The 22,061-nt window shown below is 43.3% G+C and overlaps 1 protein-coding gene across 3 annotated transcripts in view; it reads right to left on the reverse strand.

Annotated features, from left to right (window-relative positions):
- CDYL (chromodomain Y like) overlaps window positions 1–22,061 on the reverse strand; it is a 180,036-nt gene that overhangs the window by 137,883 nt on the left and 20,092 nt on the right. Inside the window, exon 2 of one of the 3 annotated variants that reach the window (XM_058176567.1) lies at window positions 14,227–14,292. The exons of the other annotated variants lie outside the window; for them this stretch is intronic. The gene's annotated coding sequence lies outside the window, so the exon portion shown is untranslated. The remainder of the gene's footprint in view (window positions 1–14,226; window positions 14,293–22,061) is intronic. 3 annotated transcript variants of the gene reach the window in all.

Consider the following 22,061-nt stretch of genomic DNA (forward strand, 5'->3'; position numbering starts at 1 on the left):
TACTCAGGACCATATGGTCACCAGGGCGCGTTTGGACTCTCCCACAACCCACAGAGAAAGAGTGTATCAAGTAAGACCAATGCCCCTTCTCCAGTGTGGTTGCGGGAGAGTCCAAGAATGGGACATACCAAAGTCCTATGGGTGGGGAGCCGGTTGGTCCGGAGTCCCCACTGCTGTATGAACCTTTTCATAGGGTTCCTAAGGACGCTTCCAAAATACGTTTCCACTGACGCAAAGGCATCCAGTTTGTAGTGTCTGATAAAGGGTGATGGTGAGGACCATGTTGCCACCCTACAAATGTTTTCAATGGAGGCCTGAGTTGCCCACACCGCCATCATGGCTGCACTCCTAGATGAATGAGCCGTTACCCATCCGGATAGTGGTAGGGCCTGAGTCTCGTAGGCCTTTGCTATGCACGCTCTTAATCATCGGCCTACAGTTGATGGTGTTACTCTTGTGCCCATTGAAGATAGTTGAAAAGATACAAACAGTGACTCTGTTTTCCTGGTATGGGATGTTCTTTTGATGTAAATCCGGAGGGCCCTCCTTGCATCCAGGTTGTGCCATTTCTTCTCCAGGGCATAGGATGGTCCTGGACAGAAGTCTGGCAATATGATTTCCTGTGCCCTATGGAACCAGGAATTCACCTTGGGGATGAAGGAGGGGTCCAGTCTGAGGACCACCCTGTTTGTGTGAAAGATACAAAGGTCCTCCCTGACAGATAGGGCTGCCAACTCTGAGATACATCTGGCCAAAGTGATGGCAACGAGGAATGTAACCTTGAAGGTCAGGAAGTGTCTGTTCTTAGCGGTTCAAAGGGTGCAGAGGTCAGGGCTTGCAGTACCTTAGTTAAGTCCCAAGTGGGATACCTGTGTACTACAGGAGGGTGCAGGTTACCTGCACCTCTGATAAACCTTCGGATAACCAGGTGTTGAGCGAGGGACTTCCGCTCCCCACATGTCAACACTGTAGAGAGACCACCACTTGTATGCGAATGTTATTATGGGAGAGTCCTCTATCCAGTCCTTCCTGGAGAAATTCCAGGACTTGTGGCACCGAAGCCAAAGTGAGGTCAATGTGATCCTTGGAACACAATTTGGCAAATATTGTCCAGGTGGCATTATAAATTCTATTGGTCAACGGTTGTCTGGAAGCCTGAATCATATGTATCACCCTGGAAGAGTACTTGTCCCTTCTTAGGAGACTCCTCTCAAATGCCAGACAATCAGTTGGAGCCATTGTGGCTCCGGATGGATCAAGACCCCCTGGCTGAGGGAGATTCTCTCCTGAGGGATCCTCCAGGATCATGGTACTGAGAGGCTGACCAGATCCACGTACCATGAGGGTCTGGGCCAGTAGGGAGCAAGGAGTAAGATCCCCATCCTCTCTGTCAATACTATCCATATTATCCCTGGAATGAGGGGAAGAGGGGGAAAGGTGCACAGCAGCCCGATGGGCCACTGGCTGTGGAGAGCGTTGGTCCCTTCTGCTCCCGGTGTCACAAATCTGGAGAACAATCTTGGCAACTGGACATTTGTCGGGGAGGCGAACAGGTCCACCACCGGATGGCCGAACCTCTCGGACAGCTCTATGAAGAGGTCTGGATGTAGCTGCCACTCGGTGTGGTCTATCGTGGCCCTGCTGAGCCAGTCCGCCTGCACATTGGTTGACCCCAAGATGTGTTCTGCTTGGAAGGAAGCAAGATGCCTCTCCGCCAGAGCCCTAGTCATTCTGCTTCATGCATGAGGGACCTGGAATGGGTACCCCCTTGTCAATAGATATGGGCCTTGGTGACCACATTGTCTGTCAGAAGCAGGACATGTTGTTCATGAATCATGTCTTGGAAATGTTGAAGGGCCAAGTGTGCTGCCCTCAGTTCCAGCCAATTTATACTGTTCTTTACATCCGTCTGGGTCCAACACCCTTGGGTCATTTGAGCTTGTAGATGGGCACCCCAGCCAAAGAGGCTACCATCCGAAGTAATTGTGAGGCGGCTGGGCTCCTTGAAGACACAGCCCTTGGTCAGCACTGGAGATGTCCACCATCGGAAAGATTGTAGTACCGACGGGGAGACCCAGACCCTGGCATTGGAGCTGCTGCTGACGGACCGTTGGTATGGGAGAAGAAACCACTGCTGGGTTCTTGTGTGCAGTCGTGCCCAGGGAATGATTGATATGCATGACACCATTTTTCCCAGGAGCCGCGATAGAAGGGCTATGGGTACCCTGCACTCTTCTAAGATTTGAGTCACAAGGGCCACTAAGCTGTCCCAACATTCCTGGGAGAGGTAAACCTTGCCCAACCTGGTATCAACCACTGCTCCGAGGTGTAATAGACGAGTGGTGGAAACCAGGTGGCTCTTCTTGAAGTTGACTGAGAAGCCGTGGTCCTGCAGGGCCTGGATTGTAGTCTGTAGGTCCTCTTTCGCCCGTACAGGGGAGGGAGCCTATATGAGAATGTCGTCGAGGTAACACTGGAGCCGCACAGGTATGGACCTGAGGTGAACTGCCAGTGCTGCCAGTACTTTGATAAAGTATATGGTTGCTGAAGCCAGCCTGAACGGCAGTGCCCTGTACTGGTAGTAATGTCCTGTGTAATAAAATTGCAGAAACCGATGATGGGCCAGTAATATCAGGACATGAAGGTATGCCTATATCAAATTGATGGAGGTGAGGAAATAGCTCTCCTGAATGCCCTCCAGGATGGATTGGAGGGAGCTCATCTTGAATCTTTTGTAGACCAAATGGACATTGAATTTTTTGAGATCGGGAATTGCTCTCTATCCCTCCGAATTCTTCGGAACAACAAATAGGATTGAATGAAATCCCTGTCCTTTGTTGTCCTCTGGAACCTCCTCGATGGCTTGAATATCCAACAGATGTTGGATGATGGTCTCCATGAGGCCATTTTTCATGTTGTTCTTGGGGACAGGGCAATGAATGAAGTGATTCAGGAGTGTAGAGAGACATTCTAGTGTGAGGCCTAGCCTAGCTGTGTTGAAGACCCAAGGGTCCATTGTGATTGCCTCCCATCGATCTGCAAAGAGAGCTAAGCGACCGCCAATGGGAGGATCCGTCAGGCAGTCACTTTGATCTACGAAAAGGGCAATTTCCTGACCCACAAAAGGGCCGCTTGGCCTGAAACTGTTGCCTGGGTCTGTCGTGAGAACCAGATCTGGCTGGCTGGCAGTCAGGTCTTTGTGAGAAATAACTCTGCTGTTGAGGGAGATCAAATTCGGTAGACCAAAATGTAGGCCTGCAGTAGTAAGGTGAAGACCGACAGTCCACTCGCCTGAACATGCCAGGCAAAACCTTCCATCTCTCTTTGTTTTCTACAAGGATTGGCTCCAGGCCTCCCCAAATAGTGTGCCACCTTTGTAAGGGGCAGAGGCTAGCCTCCATTTTGACCTCACGTCAGCCTGCCAATGAGAGTCACAACATTCTCCTAGATGATACTGAGGATGAGAGGGCTCTGGAGGCATACTTAGCAGCATTTAAAGTGGTGTCTGCCAAGAATTGGGTGGCAGCCACCATATATTCTGGTGGAGCTAAGCCTCCTGAGGTGGCACCCTCACTTGTATCTAGTGAAGCCAGAGCAAGGAGGTACAATTAAAAAAGGAGGTAGCAGTAGCTGCCTTGACTGCCCAGGCTGCTGCTTGATTCATTTTACGCAGAGTTAGTTCTGCTTTCTTGTCCTCAGCCTTCAAACTATCCCCTATGTCACCAGACAGGATGGAAGAGAAAGAGGCAAAGGTCACCACTGGGCCATCAACTGTTGGCAGCTGAAACGCTTGTAAAAATGTTTATCATTCCCACTTGGAGAGGGGTATGACCCAGGATCAGCCTCTTGTTTCTGGACTATATCCTGGAAGAGCTTTGGAGTAGGAATCTCCTCGTGTTCTGCAGTTGGTTTGGCAAAGAGACCTTCACTCAGGTCCTGAGGGCCCAAGGGTGTCTCTAATGAAGTAGCCTGCACTTCCAAATGAATTGTAGTTAAATAGAGCTTAAATAGAGCTGGAGGGAAGAGACCTATAAAAACTGGAGGATCCAGAATTAGGCCTTCATTCTCAGAGATCAAACTCCCTCTGGCCCTCATCACCCAGGAGTGAGTCTTCACTCCTTAAAGAGGGACTGTGGGATCAAGGTCCCTGAAAGGCTGATTGGTCAGCAGGGAGCTGAGGCTGCTGATGTGAATACGTTGAAGGCTCTGATACCAGAGATGCAGGATGGCGTCTTTGCTGAAGTCCTGCAGCTATTCCCTGTGATATGGCTTGGGAAATGATAATTCGAATATCCTCAAGTATTTTGGGACCCTGACTGGCCCCTGGGCGGAACCACGCTGCTGTGGGCATAAATGTTGCCTCAGGAGCAGAGCTTCTGCTGATAGAGGCTTCCTGCCAGTGTGTTGTTGCTATGCAGGAAAAGGGATCACAATATTTCTCCTTGCTGCCTTGTGAAGCCAATGGAGGAGACAGCTCTCCTGCGTCTTCTGGTAGCCTGGTCTGCTGAACTGCATTGTTGGAGTGAGCCAACGGCTCAGACACTAAAGGGTGGGAAATGACAGGAGCTGTCAGAGAGGCATTGGAAAGGCTCCTCCACTCTGTTTTTTCTCAGCCCTGGAGATCTACTTCTCCAGAGCTTTGTCTTCTTCTGGCATCTTTCTCCTCCACTTTTGAGGACCATTTCACATAAGAGTTTTGTTTCCCCTTTTTTTCAGCTTTTTTTCAAGCCAATTTTGTGCAAGCCGCCATTTTGGAGATGCAGCCATGACAGGCAGATGTGATTTCTAAGGAAACACTGCTGCCATGATTTAAATCAAGCTTGCCATAGCAGGGTATGCCTAGCAGACACGAGACAGTGACCCCGAACTGCTCTGATAGACAATAGAATAGAAGAATAGAATAGAATAGAATAGAATAGAATAGAATAGAATAGAATAGAATAGAATTTTATTGGCCAAGTGTGATTGGACACACAAGGAATTTGTTTTGGTGCATATGCTCTCAGTGTACATACAAGAAAAGATACGTTCATCAAGGTACAACATTTACAACACAATTGATGATCAATATATCAATATAAATCATAAGGATTGCCAGCAACAAGTTATAGTCATACAGTCATAAGTGGAAAGAGATGGGTGATGGGAACTATGAAACGATTAATAGTAGTGCAGATTCAGTAAATAGTCTGACAGTGTTGAGGGAATTATTTGTTTAGCAGAGTGATGGCCTTCGGGAAAAAACTGTTCTTGTGTCTAGTTGTTCTGGTGTGCAGTGCTCTATAGCGTCGTTTTGAGGGTAGGAGTTGAAACAGTTTATGTCCAGGATGCGAGGGATCTGCAAATATTTTCACGGCTCTCTTCTTGATTCGTGCAGTATACAGGTCCTCAATGGAAGGCAAGTTGGTAGCAATTATTTTTTCTGCAGTTCTAATTATCCTCTGAAGTCTGTGTTTTTCTTGTTGGGTTGCAGAACCGAACCAGACAGTTATAGAGGTGCAAATGACAGACTCAATAATTCCTCTGTAGAACTGGATCAGCAGCTCCAGTAAGCAGCTCCAATAAGGCTGTTGAGGGCTGCTGGTGGTAGCAGCCACGCTGGATGGAATTGAGTGAACCAGCACACTTGCGGGCAGCTTCGGAAAGAAGCTCGAAAGCTTAGGTGGCTGTTCCGAGATGGACCCAGGGGAGCCAACCAAGGCAGATGCCTGGAGCCTAAATTGTCGGTAGCTGTTCCAGATGGACTGGATTAGCCAACACGACCTATCAAGTTCAGGCCGGCGATCCTGCAAGTGGCAAAGCCCCTGCTTCTTTCACGATTGCCAAACCAAAATGCACTTTTTAAAACCTGTCTGATGTGGAGAGTCCAAGAATTGAGGTTGTCCAGTCTGATCTGTCAGTTTTGAAATGTCTCTCTCCAGTGAGACTGAGTCGAAAACTGGGCCAGAGAGAGAGGCAAAAGGGCATGGCTACAAGTCTATGACTCAGTCTCTGGGCAGAAAGGACAGATGCTTGGATTCTTGGATTCTCCCGTAACCACACTGGAGAACTTTCATTCCTTGCCATTCAATCAGAACTGAAGAAGCAAATGTTTTCAAGGAAAAACAAATGAAGTCCAGTTGCCTTTTAAAAAGCACCTATGGGACAATCAGATAAGACAGACAAGAGCCCCCATTGGCTTAACAATCAGAGAAAGAAACTTTAAAAAGATCTGCCATAATGGATCTAAATGTGTGTGGAGGGGAGCTTCTGCCGTCAGACTCTGTTAATATAATCTTACAATATAATAGAATTAGTTCACCTATTAATGTTTCCTGTCTGGTTCATCTGGGAGGGCAGATAGATCCACTAACAAAATGTTCTTATTCTTAGGAGAAGTTTATTTCTAACGTTCAGCTAGAATCAACCTTTTTTGTGACTTAAACCCATTATTCAATATCCAGCACTCTGAAATGACAGACAACAGAGCTTGACCTTCTTCCATTTGACAATCTTTCAAGTGCTTGAGATGGCTATCATATACCTCCTCAGTCATTTTTTTCTCAAGGCTTCATTCTTCTTAGGAGTTAGTTTCCAGTTGCTTGATCATCCTCACTACTTTTCTCTGAACTTGCTCCAATTTCTCAGATTCCTTAAAATATCGTTCCCTGAACTGAATACTGAATTTAAAAGTGTTTTGACCAAAGGAGGGTAAAGTTGAATGACTGTTTCCAATGATTTTGCGTATATATTCTGTTGATGCAATCTTAAAAGTATTTTAATAAATATGGATTCTTTTGTAGGTATACATACATTAAATGTATCTGCTTTATAAAAAGATTAAGGATGCTCTGTACCTTTATTTCTATATACTGTTGATTGCATGACTAAAATATTATTGAGTCAAAATGTTTAAGAAGTTGAATTCTTAATCTTAAAATTACATTTTTAAGGTTTAATATTTTATTTTTAGAACTTAATATCCATCAGAACACACAGTACTTCCAGCCTAATTTCTACAGAATGTGGAAGCACAATATCCATATAAATTAGAAATGTATCATACAACTCTTAACTAATGTATAAAGAATAATCCTAATATTATTTATTAATATTAATATTATTTATTAATAATTTATTAAAAATACACACAGTTCTAGACAACAGAAAGGGAAATGAATAAACTTAAGAATGTAGCATATGTTGAATTCCTAAGGATAATGAGCTTTTAGACATGTTCTCAAGTCAATTTAAATGTAGAACCAAGTGATCATAATAGTTGTCTTGCTGTACATAAAGCAAAATATGCTCTTGGGAATACAATATGTATGAAAAAAGAAATTATGTGCGCCTCTGCAGGAAGGATGTTGATTTCTGGGATCCCCAATGCATTTTCATTGCCTAGTTCTCTTCAAATTTGACAGAGTTCTTGATAGAATACAGTGTATATTTAGCATACACCATGACTACTCATATCATTTAGTTGGTTTCTTTCACCATAACATTACTAATAGCCATTTTCTTGCTCTTAATATGCATGAAGTATCTTGCCTAATCTCAGTGATAGATGAAAGTCTTTGATTTTATTTGCTTCAAAGGAAATTGGAGTTAAAATCACATTTATAAACAACTTTTGGAGGGAAAATACCAGTAATCATGAAGAAAAAAGAATTAAAATATTTAAAAGGCAGTATGTATAAGCACAAATGGAGAGGGGAAAAAGAATATGTGGGCCAAAACTTATAGTGACAAAATAGAGAAATTAGAATTGGAACTATTATTTCTTTGTGGAAGTTAGTTGGAATTTTTAAAGAGAAAAAAAACCATTTTTCAGTAGTTGGGTAATGTGATTCACTCCACTTCTTAGAACCAAAAAATAATGACTTAGAAGAGACGTTGGACTTACCTGAACGTTCTTTCTATGTGCGCTGCAGGTGAGTCCAAGCATGGAATTCAATTTGCCTGACCGGCCAGAGACTGAGTTGCAAAATCTTTGGCCATGCCTCTTCCTCCCAACCATGCCTCAGTTTTTTCAACAAAGACATGGAACTGGAGAGGACATACCCCAACCGATGAAACCGACCACTCCTGGACCCCAGACCATACCAGAACCAGGGTGGGATTGGCCTCACCTGCAGAGCACATAGAAAGAATGTGCAGGTAAGTCCAACATCTCCTGTGCGCTGCTTGGTAAGTCCAAGCATGGGATATACCCAAGCTAACTCGTTGTAGGGCGGGAAACCGATTGGTCCAGAGTTCCCTCGGCTGGCAGAACCCATTGTAACATCCATCTCCCGAACGCTGCTTTAGTCGAAGCAAATATGTCTAATTTGTAATTCCTGACAAATAGAGAGAGGGAAGCCCAGGTGGCCACCCTGCAAATTTCCAAGATGGAGGCCTGTGTGGGCCAAGCTGCCGTAGTGGTTGCACTCCTAGTCGAGTGAGCTGTGATGCGGCCCAGTGGTAGGTCAACGAAATACAAGCCTTTAGCCAGCGTCCAATTGAAGATGCTGAGACCTTCTTATCCATAGACCTGGGCTGAAATGAAACAAACAGAGCCTCTGTTCGCCGAAACCTGGCCATACATTTTATATATTTATGAAGAGCTCTGCGGATGTCCAAGGTATGCCAGCGTTTTTCTCGCAGATGTCTGGAGTTCAGGCAAAAGTCCGGCAAAACAACTTCCTATGCCTTGTGAAACCAGGTGTTAATTTTGGGCATAAATGTTGGGTCTAATAAAAAAATAACACAATTTGGATGGAAAATACATAAATCTTGTCGTACAGACAGGGCCACCAGTTCCAATATTCTGCGCGCTGACATGATCGCCACCAGAAAGGCCACTTTGAAGGTAAGTAGTCTGATGCTGGTGGACCCCAAGGGTTCAAACGGAGGAGAGGTGAGTGCCTGCAAAATGGCGGACAGATCGTAGTTGGGTACTGGTGGATGGTAGATGGTAACAAGTTGGAGACTGCCTTCAAAAAACTACATACCCTAGAGTGTCATGCAAGTGAGGTCATGCCCTTGCCTGACAGGACAGTGGCCAAGGCCGCCACCTGTCTGCAGAGAGTGTTTATGGATAGACTCAGGGGTGAAATGCTCCCGGTTCAGACCGGATCGGGCGATCTGGTAGTGATGGGGATGGGTAGTTCGGAGAACCGGTATCAAAAATCCCTGCTCCCCCCCCCCCACCGCCCATGCCCACCCAATCACCCGGTCCCCACTTGCCTACTTGGCAGCTTCCTGCTTCTTTTGGTCTCGCTCGCTATTCCGGCCAATCAATTGCATCAGCTAGCAACTGAATCTGCCTGCCTGCAATCCATCTCATTGGTGAGCAACTCAATCTGCCTGTCTTTTCCCTTGAATTGGGTAAGTAAGGGGGGAGGAGTTTTAAAAAAATAGTTAATTAGGGTTTTTTTTAGGAGTTTTATTTTTTTTAGACGTAGCAATTTAAAGTTAAGGAAGTTTTAAAATTAGTTGCTTTTATCTAAAAATATAAATAAAATAAAATAATAAAATATTTGTGCAGCTTTGAGATTTGGTGTGTTTCTGTAGTGTTTCACTCTAACTATACAAACACACAAAATCTCACAAAGCTGTATGTGGCATTTTGTGTGTGTGTCAGTTGTGTTGTATGTGTGTGAAGTGTGAAAGTTGGTTTTTGAGCTGCTTGTGGCTGTGTGAGGTTCCTGCTTCTTGCAGGGGCCATTTTGGGTGAAGTGCAGCTGCTTTTACATTGTGTGTGAGTCAGTTGTGTTGTGTTGTGTGTATGTAAAGTGTGAAAGTTGGTTTTTGAGCTTCTTGTGTCTGTGTGAGGTTCCTGCTTGTTCAGGGGGTACTTTGGGTGACGTGTAGCTGCTTTTACATTGTGTGTGAGTCAGTTGTGTTGAGTTGTGTATGTGTAAAGTGTGAAAGTTGGTTTTTGAGCTTCTTGTGTCTGTGTGAGGTTCCTGCTTGTTCAGGGGGTACTTTGGGTGACGTGTAGCTGCTTTTACATTGTGTGTGAGTCAGTTGTGTTGTGTTGTGTATGTGTAAAGTGTCAAAGTTGGTTTTTGGTACTTCTTATTGTTTTGTGCATTTTATTATTTTTATTATTTATTGTTATTGGCCATGCCCACCCATCACCTGACCAAGCCACACCCACCAATTAAGCCACGCCCACAGAACCGGTACGGAAAAATTTTAGATTTCATCCCTGGATAGACTTTTATCAAATCCTGTATGGGGGATGAGCCAGCTGAATTGCTGCTGCATGATCCGGAATGATCCACCATTTTAGGCTTGGACTCACCAAGCAGCACACAGAAGAAATGCAAAATTTTCCATTTGGAAAAGAAAACCCGTTACCTCTAATAGCATCCTTCATGTTGACATCCTCTCACACTCCTGTCCTGCAGGAGTAGACTTTAGCTAAGTATCATTTGGGGACATTTTTAATCCTTTTAGCATTGTTTTAATTTTCTTTATGTCTTTTCTTTTGGCTGGTGGGTGTTTGTTCATTTTTTATAAATTTCTTCTTTTAAACTGAAAACTAATTTGGTTAGCAAGTTTTACACTAAAATATATATTTTATAGAAGTGTTATTATTTTTAAGGGGACGCGGTGGCTCAGGGGCTAGGATGCTGAGCTTGTCGATCGAAAGGTCAGCAATTCAGCGGTTTGAATCCCTAGTGCTGCCGTGTAACGGGCTGAGCTCCCGTTACTTGTCCCAGCTTCTGTCATCCTAGCAGTTTCAAAAGCACGTAAAAAATGCAAGTAGAAAAAATGGGGACCACCTTTGGTGGGAAGGTAACAGCATTCCGTGCGCCTTTGGCATTGAGTCATGCTGGCCACATGACCACGGAGACGTCTTCAGACAGCGCTGGCTCTTCAGCTTTGAAACGGAGATGAGCACCGCCCCCTAGAGTCAGGAACAACTAGCACATATGTGTGAGGGGAATCTTTACCTTTATTATTTTTAAGTAGTTCAATACTACATCTTTCAATGTTCCTTAGCATCAAGATTGAACTGCATTTAGTATATGCAAAGATTTGATCATTTATCCAATCTATGTGACGCTAATTGTAATTATTAATTACATAACATTTTCTCCTTTGGATGAAATCTTGACATCATTCTCCATCTTGAGATCACACCAAAGATCACTCTGCATTTTGAGGCCTAGTAAGGTCATCCACAACTGAAGTAAGGTCATCCACAACCGAAAATGTTTGAACTGTCAAATTTATTTAATTTAATACACTCTTTGAATAATGACACTCTTTGAATATTTTCACTCTTTGAATATTTTACATTTTTAATTTGCCCAAAGCACCCATAGGCAATAGGCTGAATATATTGAAACTGCATATACAATGGCAAATTAAAATCACATCTATTCAGCATATAGCATTGCAAACCATTTAGCCCTTTAATCAACCATCAACCATCAACCTTTAATCAACCATACCATCACACAATAGAAGTTCTACTTTTGCTAATTGGAGTTATATGGAACCAATGAACAAGCAATTATTTTCAGGCACATGCTCAGAACATCCACTGTTACAAACATTCTCACCACAACCAGTTACCAACAATTTAATAATGTGCAGAGACATCTGTTATGTTATTAATACACATTGATTTGTATCCATTTCAGTATGATATCACCAAAGCCCATATCTGACTTTAAACTCTGAGAACATTAACATTTTGTCTAAATTAAACATTAAGAAGACTATTTACTGAGCACACAACAGAATAATGAAAACTCATATTCAGAAAGTACACGAACAGATCTTAAAGTACAGGAACAGAACTTCACTTTTAAAGAAGTTACAAAAATAATGTTGTCCAATCAGCATGATTTTCAATAAAACATAAATATCAAATGACTCTGTTGACACAAAAAAATGGTCTACCTACTTCAGTATTTAAAATCAAGTTCTAAAGCACTGCTGAGTCACTCTTGAGTTGAGTCACTCAAAACTGATAATTCAACAGTAACTACCTTTAAACAGAAGTAATATGTTTAGCAATATTTCACATAGCCACAAATGAACAACAGACAAGTAAAATAACATCTTTTCCAAGCCTCTGGGAAAAAAAATATTTGTATTCCTATTAAACTTCTATAATCTGATCATCTAAATATTAATTCTCACCAGGGTGGATTTGATTTCAAATCAATTTAAATCATGATTTAAATCATAATTTTTAAAGATTAACTGTCATATCTGTCCCACAGCGGCTCCTCCTCTGACCCGCTGTTGACTCTCCGACAGTCCCATTCACTTTAATGGGATGGTTGGTGATACGGCAGTGACACAACCAGGTGAGGGACATGGCAGGCAGCAGGTGAGTGGATGCCCGCTAACAGGCACTACCATGATGGATCTGAAATGACAGGTGCTCTTTAAATGTAAGGACTCATTCTTGCTGGTAGTTAGAATCTTTAATATTATTATTTGCAAACAAAATGAAGGTCTTTATTTAGCTTGCAGAGTTTGGATTCACTGAATGAGTTTACAAAAAATGTAACTATTGCAGAATATACAGCCTCATGCTACATAACTAAGCTCCATTTCATGCTGAATAAACTAAATGTATCTTAAATAGAAAACTATCTTTAGGTAGATTTTTACTTCAAAAGCATTTTATTAAAATAAATTCGATAAAATTTTTAAAAATCCCATTTAAATAAAAAAATGTTTTTATTCATTGATTTTTATCCACCTGTCATGATTGAGGAGTATGTGTTATTCCAAATATCATAGTTCTTAACTTTGCTTTTAAAAAGCACCTTACAGATTTGCCTGTACAGTTCTTGAGTCTAATTTTATTCCAGTTGGAATATTAATAACTAAAATTGCACATGTAAAAGTATTAAAGCATCTAAGAGACTGGCAACTTCTAGTGAAATTAATCATTTTAAATATGACAAATTATAAACCAAACTTCTTGTGTTAATTTTTAAAGAAAAAGACAGAAAGTTTAAAAAAATCTTAAAAATAATTAACTACTTAGAGTTCTATCATTTCTTTATGATAGGTAAAAGTGTGTATATGGGTATGTGTGTGCATATGTGTATATCTATATATCCAATTTCCAAAATTTCATTATAATAGGTTTAATAGTACCCCATGGTTTTACAACCACAATTTGTAGTTTGCTTTTAAAAAGCATTTTGTAACCTCTCAATACAGACATCACCACTCATGCAGCACAAAACATATTAACTTGGTTTGAATCATTTTGCTTGTAACAAAAGATTCTCCCCCTATGTGTCGTATTATAATTAACCAAATTAAATAATTCAGACTGGGTTACAACACTACACTGCTAAACATTTATAATGTTCAAATATATGAAGATAAAAGGTCACGTCATGTCAGATCAAAATTTAAGAAAAAGAACAAGGAATTCAATCACATCTAAGTGACTAACAAATAATCTTAATTTTTTAAATTGATGTATCCCTAGCTAGGGAATTAACTAAGAAAAATCTGGCTTTATGTTCCATTGTATTTTTTAAAAGTCACCATTTCTAACCGATAAATCCAGATATATGTTCATTACAAAGAGTGAATAATTATGCTAGTGTCAGAGAAATCATTATGATTTTCTTTCCTTTGATGTATAAGAATGCAGAAATTACAAAATCAATGATTATAAAATTGGCATAGGCACCTGTGACCAGATGGTCTTCCTAATACTGTTTATTATTTATTACAGTTGTACATTAGCTCATAATAAATAGTTCTTAAGGATTAGAAAAAGCAAATGTCCATTTCCCCTAATAAGGGTAGACAATTATTTAAATGTTTATATTTTTTGAAAACTGGACAAGTCATAACAGGCTGTGAACACACTGGCACTTTAGTATTAATTGCTTTGAAATTCATTGAATTTGGTACTCAACACATTCTGATACAAAAATGTTGTCCCAGTACTCATTGTTTGTTGATACTCAATGCTCAAGCTAGAACTTTTCGGTTTCAGCTGCCTTGTGACTCACTATATTATTCCTCATGGGAAAAATCTGTTTGGTACTCATAATTTTTTGGTACTCATGATGCTTCCAGAACTAATTACATTGAGTACTGAAGTACCACTGTATCTCCAAAGATATGGGTCAATATTCCAATTAAATTTTAGAAGTGATTAATTTATCTGAGTTTCAGATTGTTTCAAAATCATAGTTTGCTATTGCTACTACCAAAAAACGAGTCAGTAGAAATGAAAATAAATTTTGTAACACTTACCAGTATATGTTTTATATAACTGTTCTATTCCATATGAATAATTTGAATGTGTTTTAGTTCTAAGATCTATGAGAATATAGAGATATTGATCATTCATAATGTATGATTTTCATTCCTATAATTATATTGATAACACAATATTTTGCTTCAAAAAGTTAAAGGGGAAATAACTATAAGGTAATTACAACAAAATGCATATAAGCAGCAAATTAACCCACTAATGTAGAGCTGGTTACCCAAGGTATATTTAACATATAATGTTATTTCACTAAAATCAAGGAATTTATATATTTTTGTTAGAGTTTGCAGCAATCCAACCAGCACACAAGTAAATAATTCAGCAGGATTCATGTATAAAAGAAGCTTCTTTATATAAAGCATGATGCATGTATACAATACTTATGTAGCGGAAGCCAGAACCAGAACTCAGAATCCAGAACCACAGAATCTGTATAATCACAGAAGCAATAATTCAAAGACAAACTAACTCTTATATAAAGACCAGATAAGATAAGCCATGTCTAGGCTCCAAACTGTCTGAATCACCAAACAGTCCCCATTGAATGATCTGTTGCCATATCTATTCCAATTCATGAACTCTTATATACTGACATTCCTCCCTTCATGACTGGAATAGACATAAAACCAAATAACTTAATAGTCTTCCCTTGGTGCACTCCATCCAATGGCTTGGGTCATTATATCTGCCAGATTGTCCTCTGAAGAACACTGAAGCAAGCTAATCAATTTACATTTGATGGCTTCTCTTACTTTACAATATTTAATATCCACATGCTTGCTTTTATTTTTTACTTATCACCTGTTGCCATTTTTATGCAAGCAGCATTATCCTCAAACACCGTTATAGCTTCATTTACCTTTACATTTAAATCCTGTAACAACTATAGATACCAAGTCACCTCTGAACAAAGTTCAGACAGAGCAATAAATTCTGCCTCTGCCATAGAAATGGCTACAGTTGTTTGTTTTCTGGACTTCCAACCAATTAAGGTCCCTCCAAACAATACCACAATACCAGAATTAGACTTTCTGGTATTTATATCATTGGCATAATCACTCTCAACATAACATTTCAATTTCAATTCTTCAGAGATCCGTATTTGAAGATCCAAGTTCACAGTGCCCTTCAAATATCTGATAACCCATCCAATGCAATTGTGTTGGCGCAGCAGTAAAACGACTTAAGATGCTTACTGCACAAGCTATGTCTGGTCTGGACCACTGTGACAGATATAACAAGCTCCTTATTGCAGATTGATATATCTCTTGATCACAGGCTTCACTTTTGTCCTCACCCAAATTGTTGTGAAAATCTGTGCTCATAGGTGTTGGAGAAGAATTACAATCCTTCATGTTGAAACTCTCCAACAGCTGTTCAATTTTCCTTCTTTGTCTGAGAACATAATCACCTTTCTCAGTTTTTTGTATCTCTACACAAAGATAATTTTTTTATTTCACCCAAATCTTTTTAATTCATTTTTTTTCTCTAATTGATTAGCAAATTCTTTTATCTGTGATAAATCTTTTGCATTAAACAGAGATCATCTACAAATGCTAATAATTGACAATTCCCACCTTGTATCTTTCCAGTATATATGCAACCATCAGCCTTGCAACTCTTGAACCCAAGACCGTTCCATGCCATATCTAAACAGTTACTCCAATTCCTGGCTGACTGCTTCAGCCTATTAATGGCCTTGTTCAATTTATATACAGTGTTAGGCTTTTTGCTTTCATACCCTGGTGCTTGAACCATGTAAATTTCTTCCTCTAATTCTGCATTGAGGAATGCTGTAGTTATATCAAAATCCCAAATTTTATGGCCACGTGCTGCTGCCAAAGCTAGTGCCAACCTTATGCTTTCACTCTTCACTGTTGGTGCGAATACCTGATCATAGTGCACATTTTTCTTTTGTGAAAAACCTTGTGCCACTAATCTTGCTTTATATTGTACCTCATTGTTGGGTAATACTTTCTTTTTGTACACCCATTTACATCCTACGGCTTTGCAACCTTGTGGCAAAGTCATAGATGTGAACATTTTTATGTTCACCAATGAATTTCGTTTCTTTCTCCATGGTTTCTTGTTGTTCAATTTTGGGTAATACCAATATTTCCTGACAGTTTCTTGACTCATACCAAACATTACACACCTTAACCTCACCAGCAGAATACCTGTCAGGTGGAATCCCCTAGTTCCATCGCTCTGACTTGCATGGCATTGACTGCTCTGGTGTTTCAATCCTCTCTTGCTTCATATCTGAGTCATCATCTTCTCCTGACTCTTGTTCTTTTTCAGTTTCTCCTCCCTGAACGCTGACACCATTGGTGAGTTATCATCATTGAGCGGATCACCATCACTAAGTGGATCATTCTAAAAATTGGCATCAATTCTGTTCCAATTTTGCTTTGCAAAGCTAGCAGAACTGGAAATGACTATTCTTTGGCTCCCATAACTAAAGCGATAGCTCTTTGAGCCAGGCTCATAACCCATAAGCCTCTAACCCTAGTTGACCTTTTCTCCTGATTGCTTTTGGAATATGCACCAATGAATTGCTTCCGAACATCCTTAAATGTGCCAGAGTTGGCTTTCTCCCATATAGCACAGCATATGAAGTATCATTAATTGAGGAATTCCACAGCCTATTGATTAAATAATTAGCAGTCAACATGGCTTCATCCCAATATGACCTTCTCAGACCAGAATCCTCCAGCAGTGAATCCTTCATGCTTGTAACACACCATTCCGTCTCTCGACCACGCCATTCTCAGCTGCTGTATACAGATTTGTGTGTCTGTTTTATTCCTAACTGTCCCAACCACTGTTGAAAACTTGTTGACTGAATTCTGAACCTCTGTCAGTTTGCAGCTGACATACCTGTTGTCTATACTTTCTTTCTACGAAGCTTACTCATTGCTTAAATTTCTGTATCACCTCTAATTTACTCTCTAGTAGTAACAATTTTGTTGTTGTTAGTTGCAAAGTCGTGTCCGACCCATCGCGACCCCATGGACAACATTCCTCCAGGCCTTCCTGTCCTCTACCATCCTCTGGAGTCCATTTAAACTCATGCCTACTGCTTCAGTGACTCCATCCAGCCACCTCGTTCTCTGTCGTCCCATTCTTCTTTTGCCCTCAATCTTTCCCAGCATTAGGCTCTTCTCCAGTGAGTCCTTCTTTCTCATTAGGTGGCCAAAGTATTTCAGTTTCATCTTCAGGATCTGGCCTTCTAAAGAGCAGTCAGGATTGATCTCCTCTAGAACTGACTTGTTTGTTCGCCTTGCAGTCCAAGGGACTTGCAGGAGTCTTCTCCAGCACCAGAGTTCAAAGGCCTCGATTCTTTGGCGCTCAGCCTTTCTTGTGGTCCAACTTTCACAGCCATACATTGCAACTGGGAAAACCATAGCTTTGACTATACGCACTTTGGTTGGCAGGGTGATGTCTCTGCTTTTTAGTACGCTGTCTAGATTTACTCTAGTAAATAGAAGAACCCAAATCTTCTGTAGTCATCTACAATGACCAGTGCATACTTTGCTCCACCCAAACTGGCTTGCATTCGCCCCACCAAATCTGCAAGTACCAGCTCTAGAGCTCTTGTTGTTTGCCTTGTGCTATTCTAGTTTACACGAAAGGGAGGTTTGATCCTACGTGATACATTCCTTCTCGTTGGGATAGTGGGAGGGTCCAAGAATAGGGTCCAAGAATGGATTCTATTATGTCCTTTTTGCCCAGAGACTGAATGAAAATTGAAGCCACGCCCAGGTGCCCCCCCCTCTCCAATTTCAACGAAGATGTAGCTGTAAATAAAGCCTGAACACGGGATTAGTTGTCCTCGACCCCAGCCCAGGCCATCGGTAAGGGTAAATTTGGACCCTCCCATTATCCTACCGAGAAGGAACATATCTGGTAGGACCAGCGTCCCTTCTCCAGTGTGATAGAGGGAAGATCCAAGAATGGGATTTACCAAAGCCTACCGTTTCAAGGGCAGGAAGAGGCCTAGGCCATTGCTCCCCCTCCCCCTTGTGGAATGCACCTTCTGTAATATCCTTCTCCTGAATGCGTCAGGCGACGCAAAGGAGTCCAACTTATAGTGTCTAATAAATGGCGAAGAGGATGCCCAGTTCGCCACCCTGCAAATTTTCTCAATGGATGCTTGGGTAGCCCAAGCTGCCATGGAGGCAGCACTCCTTGTTGAGTGTGCAGTTACCCGTCCGGGTAAGAGCAGAGCCTTGGACTGGTAGGCTGTAGCTATGCAGGCTCTTAACCATCTGCCCACTGTCGATGGGGTGACTCTAGAGCCAATGGAGGACGGTTGGAGGGACTCAGTTTTCCTATCTTTGGCATCCTCCTGATGTAAATACGGAAAGCCCTCTGCACATCCAATTTATGTCATTGTCTTTCCAGGGCATGGGACGGCCCCAGACAAAAGTTTGATAAGACAATCTGCTGGGCCTGATGGAACCACGTATTAACTTTCAGAATGAAAGATGGATCTAATCTGAGGAGCACTCTGTCCAATGGAACACGCAGAGGTCGTCCCGGACAGGGCTGCTAGCTCTGAAATACGTCTGGCTAGCGTTATGGCCACCAGGAAGACGACTTTACGTGTCATTTAACAGAGAGTAGCAGTCCTTAGCAGCTCGAAAGTCACCAATGTAAGTGCCTGCAGCACCAGAGTCAGATCCCAAGTGGGATATCAATGGACTACAGGCGGACGTAGATTAGCCACCCCTCTGATGAATTGTCGAATCACTGAATGATGGTAGGGCCCCCCGCTCCCCACCATTCAGCACCGTGGAGAGGGCCACCATCTGCCTGTGGATGGTGTTGTGTGAAAGGCCCCTATCTAGCCCATCCTGGAGGAAGTTTAGGACCTGTGGCATAGAAGCTGCAACAGGGTCAATGGTCCTTGCCAAGCACCAGGTGGCAAATGCCTTCCAGATGCTGTTGCAAATCCAGGTAGTTGATAGCCTCCTGCAGGCCTGAATAGTCAGGATGACCCTGGAGGAATATTTGTCCTCCCTCAGGATGTTCCCCTCAAATGCCAGATAGTCAACTGGAGCCACTGCGGTTCCAGGTGAACCAGGACCACCTGGCTGAGGGAAACTTTCTCTGGAGGGATCCTCCAGGGCTGCGACACCGAGAGACTCACCAGGTCCACATACCATGGCCCCCTTGGCCAGTGAGGTGCCACCAGCAAAACCTCAGCCCTTTCCACTAGGACCTTCCTGATGACAGTGGGGATGAGGGGGTGTTGTGTCTTGCCCGTTCTCACCGCAGCCGGGGCCTTCTTATCTGCTTCCAAACACTGAGGAATGTCCTAGTATGCCTCCCGACCCCAGCCCTGGCTCCATGCCCAGACAGGCTGAGGGGGAGGAAGCACCTCCCGGCTCCAGCCCTGGCTCCATGCCCAGGCAAACAGAGCAACTAGACCCCTCCCCCTCCCCCACAGCATGTGAGCCTGAGGGAGGTCAATTACCAACAGCTGCCGACTGGAGTGACCCTCGCTTCAGAAGAATTGATAGGCGGCGGCGTCAGAAGGAAGGGAGGGGCAGGCCTGGATAAGTGCTGAGTCATGGAGCCACACCCCATGGCCTATATAAAGGATCTGCTTTCTGGCATTCTCTGAGTCAGGCAAAGTCGAACATATCTTGCTGAAGTCACTTTCTGGTCTCCTGCCTGCCTTGAGGACTTTGCTAGGACTTTGGCAGAGCTGCAGAGGCATGCCTGATTCGGATTTCCCTGACCCGGCCATCAGCGGAGGAGTGGGACACGACAGGGGAAGAGGTGGAAAGGCATACAGAAGGCTACTCGGCCAAGGGCTGAGCAGAGCATTGGTCCCGTCTGAACCTGGGGTCTCAAATTTGGTAAAGAAGCATGGTACTTGGGCATTTGCCAGGGAGGTGAACAGGTCCACGAACAGCCAGCCAAACTGCTGAGACATCTCCTGGTAGATGTCTGGGTGAAGTCTCTATTCGGAAGGGTCGCCTGTGTGCCTGCACAGAGTCCGCCTGCACATTCGTGAACCCAGCAATGTGTTCCACCTTCAGGGAAAGGACATGAGAATCTGCCCAAGTGCCCAGGTGATTCGCCTCGGCCATGAGTGCCCATGTGTGGGTGCCCCCCTGCCAATTTATGTGGGCTTTTGGCACCATATTGTCAGTCATAATCAGGACATGCTGTCCCCTGACTAGACTCTGAAAGTGGTGAAGGGTCACATGTGCTGCTCGGAGCTCCAGCCAATTGATGTTGTTGGCAAGCTCCACCGGTGTCCAACACCCTTGCACCATATGGGTCAGTAAATGGGCGCCCCAGCTGACCAGGCTGGCATCTGATGTAATCACCAACCTGTAGGGCTCCCAGAAGAGATAGCCCTTGGTCAGCACCGGAGATGTCCACCAACAAAATGAGCGAAGAACTGATGATGACACCAGAATCCTGACCCATGCGTTGCTTCTCCCAGACTGCTGGAAGGGAAGCAGGAACCATTGCAGGGGGCGGGCGTGCAGCTGAGGCCAGGGAACAATGGACACACATGAAGCCATCTTCCCCAGCTGCTGAGATAGCCGGGCCACAGGCACCGTGCGCCTCTCCCGCACTTGCTTCACCAAGGTTGTCAAGCTGTCCCTGCGCTCTTGAGACAGATACACTTCGCAGAGGGAGGTGTTGATCACTGCCCTGAGATGCAGAATTCATGTTGTTGGCACTAGATGACTCATTTTGAAATTTACAGAAAAGTCATGGGCTTGTAATATTTGAGTATTATATAATATGTACATCCTGTTGCCCGTGATGGAAATGAGGACTGGATGAGGATGTCATCAAGGTAGCACTGGAGCCTCACTGTGATGGATTTCTGGTGAGCTGCCAGTGCTGCCAGAATCTTGGCAAGAGAGCGGGGGGGCCAAAGCCAGACCAAAGGGTAAGGCCCTGTACTGATAGTGACTTGTCCCCTAGTGAAATCTCAGGAACCGACGATGTGCCGGCAGAATCAGCACATGGAGGTAGGCCTCCGTGAGATCTATCAAGGCCCACCTGTATGCCCTCCAAGTTGGATTGCAGGGAGCACATCTTAAATTTCCTGTAAACCAAATGGGTGTTCAGAAGTTTTAGATTAAGAATTGCTCTCCATCCCTCCCAAAGACTTTGGCATAGTGAGCAGGATGGAATAGAACCCGTCTCCTTTGGTCCTCCAGGATCGGCTCTATGGTTTGAATTTCCAACAAGTGTTGGATGGTCTTTTACATTAGACCCCGTTGTTCAATGTTGCTGGAGACAGGGCACCGTACAAAGTGATTTGTTGGTGTGGAGAGGAACTCCAGAGAGGGGCACAGCCTCACCGAATTGAGCACCCAATTGTCGGTGGTTGTTTCCTCCCAATGGGGGGCAAAGAGAGCCAATCTGGCCCCAATGGGAGGGTTGGTCTGACAGTCACTTAGGCCCTATGGAATGGATGGCTTCCTCCCCCTCGAAAGGGCCAACAGGACTGAAACCCCTGCCTACGGTCAAAAAGGCAAACCTCTCCAGTTGACAATTCTGCCTTTGTGGCCCAAAGCGTTGAGAAGCAGAGCTGTCCACTTCAGGAGCCCGGAAGGTTGGCCTCCGGTAATAGGGAGAAGGCCTGTGGTCTGCTTGTTAGGACGTGCCTGGCACCACCTTGTTCCTATCGTTGTTCTCAACCAATATCGGCTCAAGAGCTTCCCCAGTCTAGCTCCCTTGTAAGGGGCAGATGCCAGCCTCCACTCTGACCTGGCATCTGCCTGCCAATTGCGGAGCCATAACAATCTCCTTGAGGCAACAGTGGAGGAGAGCG

This window comes from Ahaetulla prasina, chromosome 3, assembly GCF_028640845.1.
Source record: "Ahaetulla prasina isolate Xishuangbanna chromosome 3, ASM2864084v1, whole genome shotgun sequence".
Classification (NCBI taxonomy): Eukaryota; Metazoa; Chordata; class Lepidosauria; order Squamata; family Colubridae; genus Ahaetulla; species Ahaetulla prasina.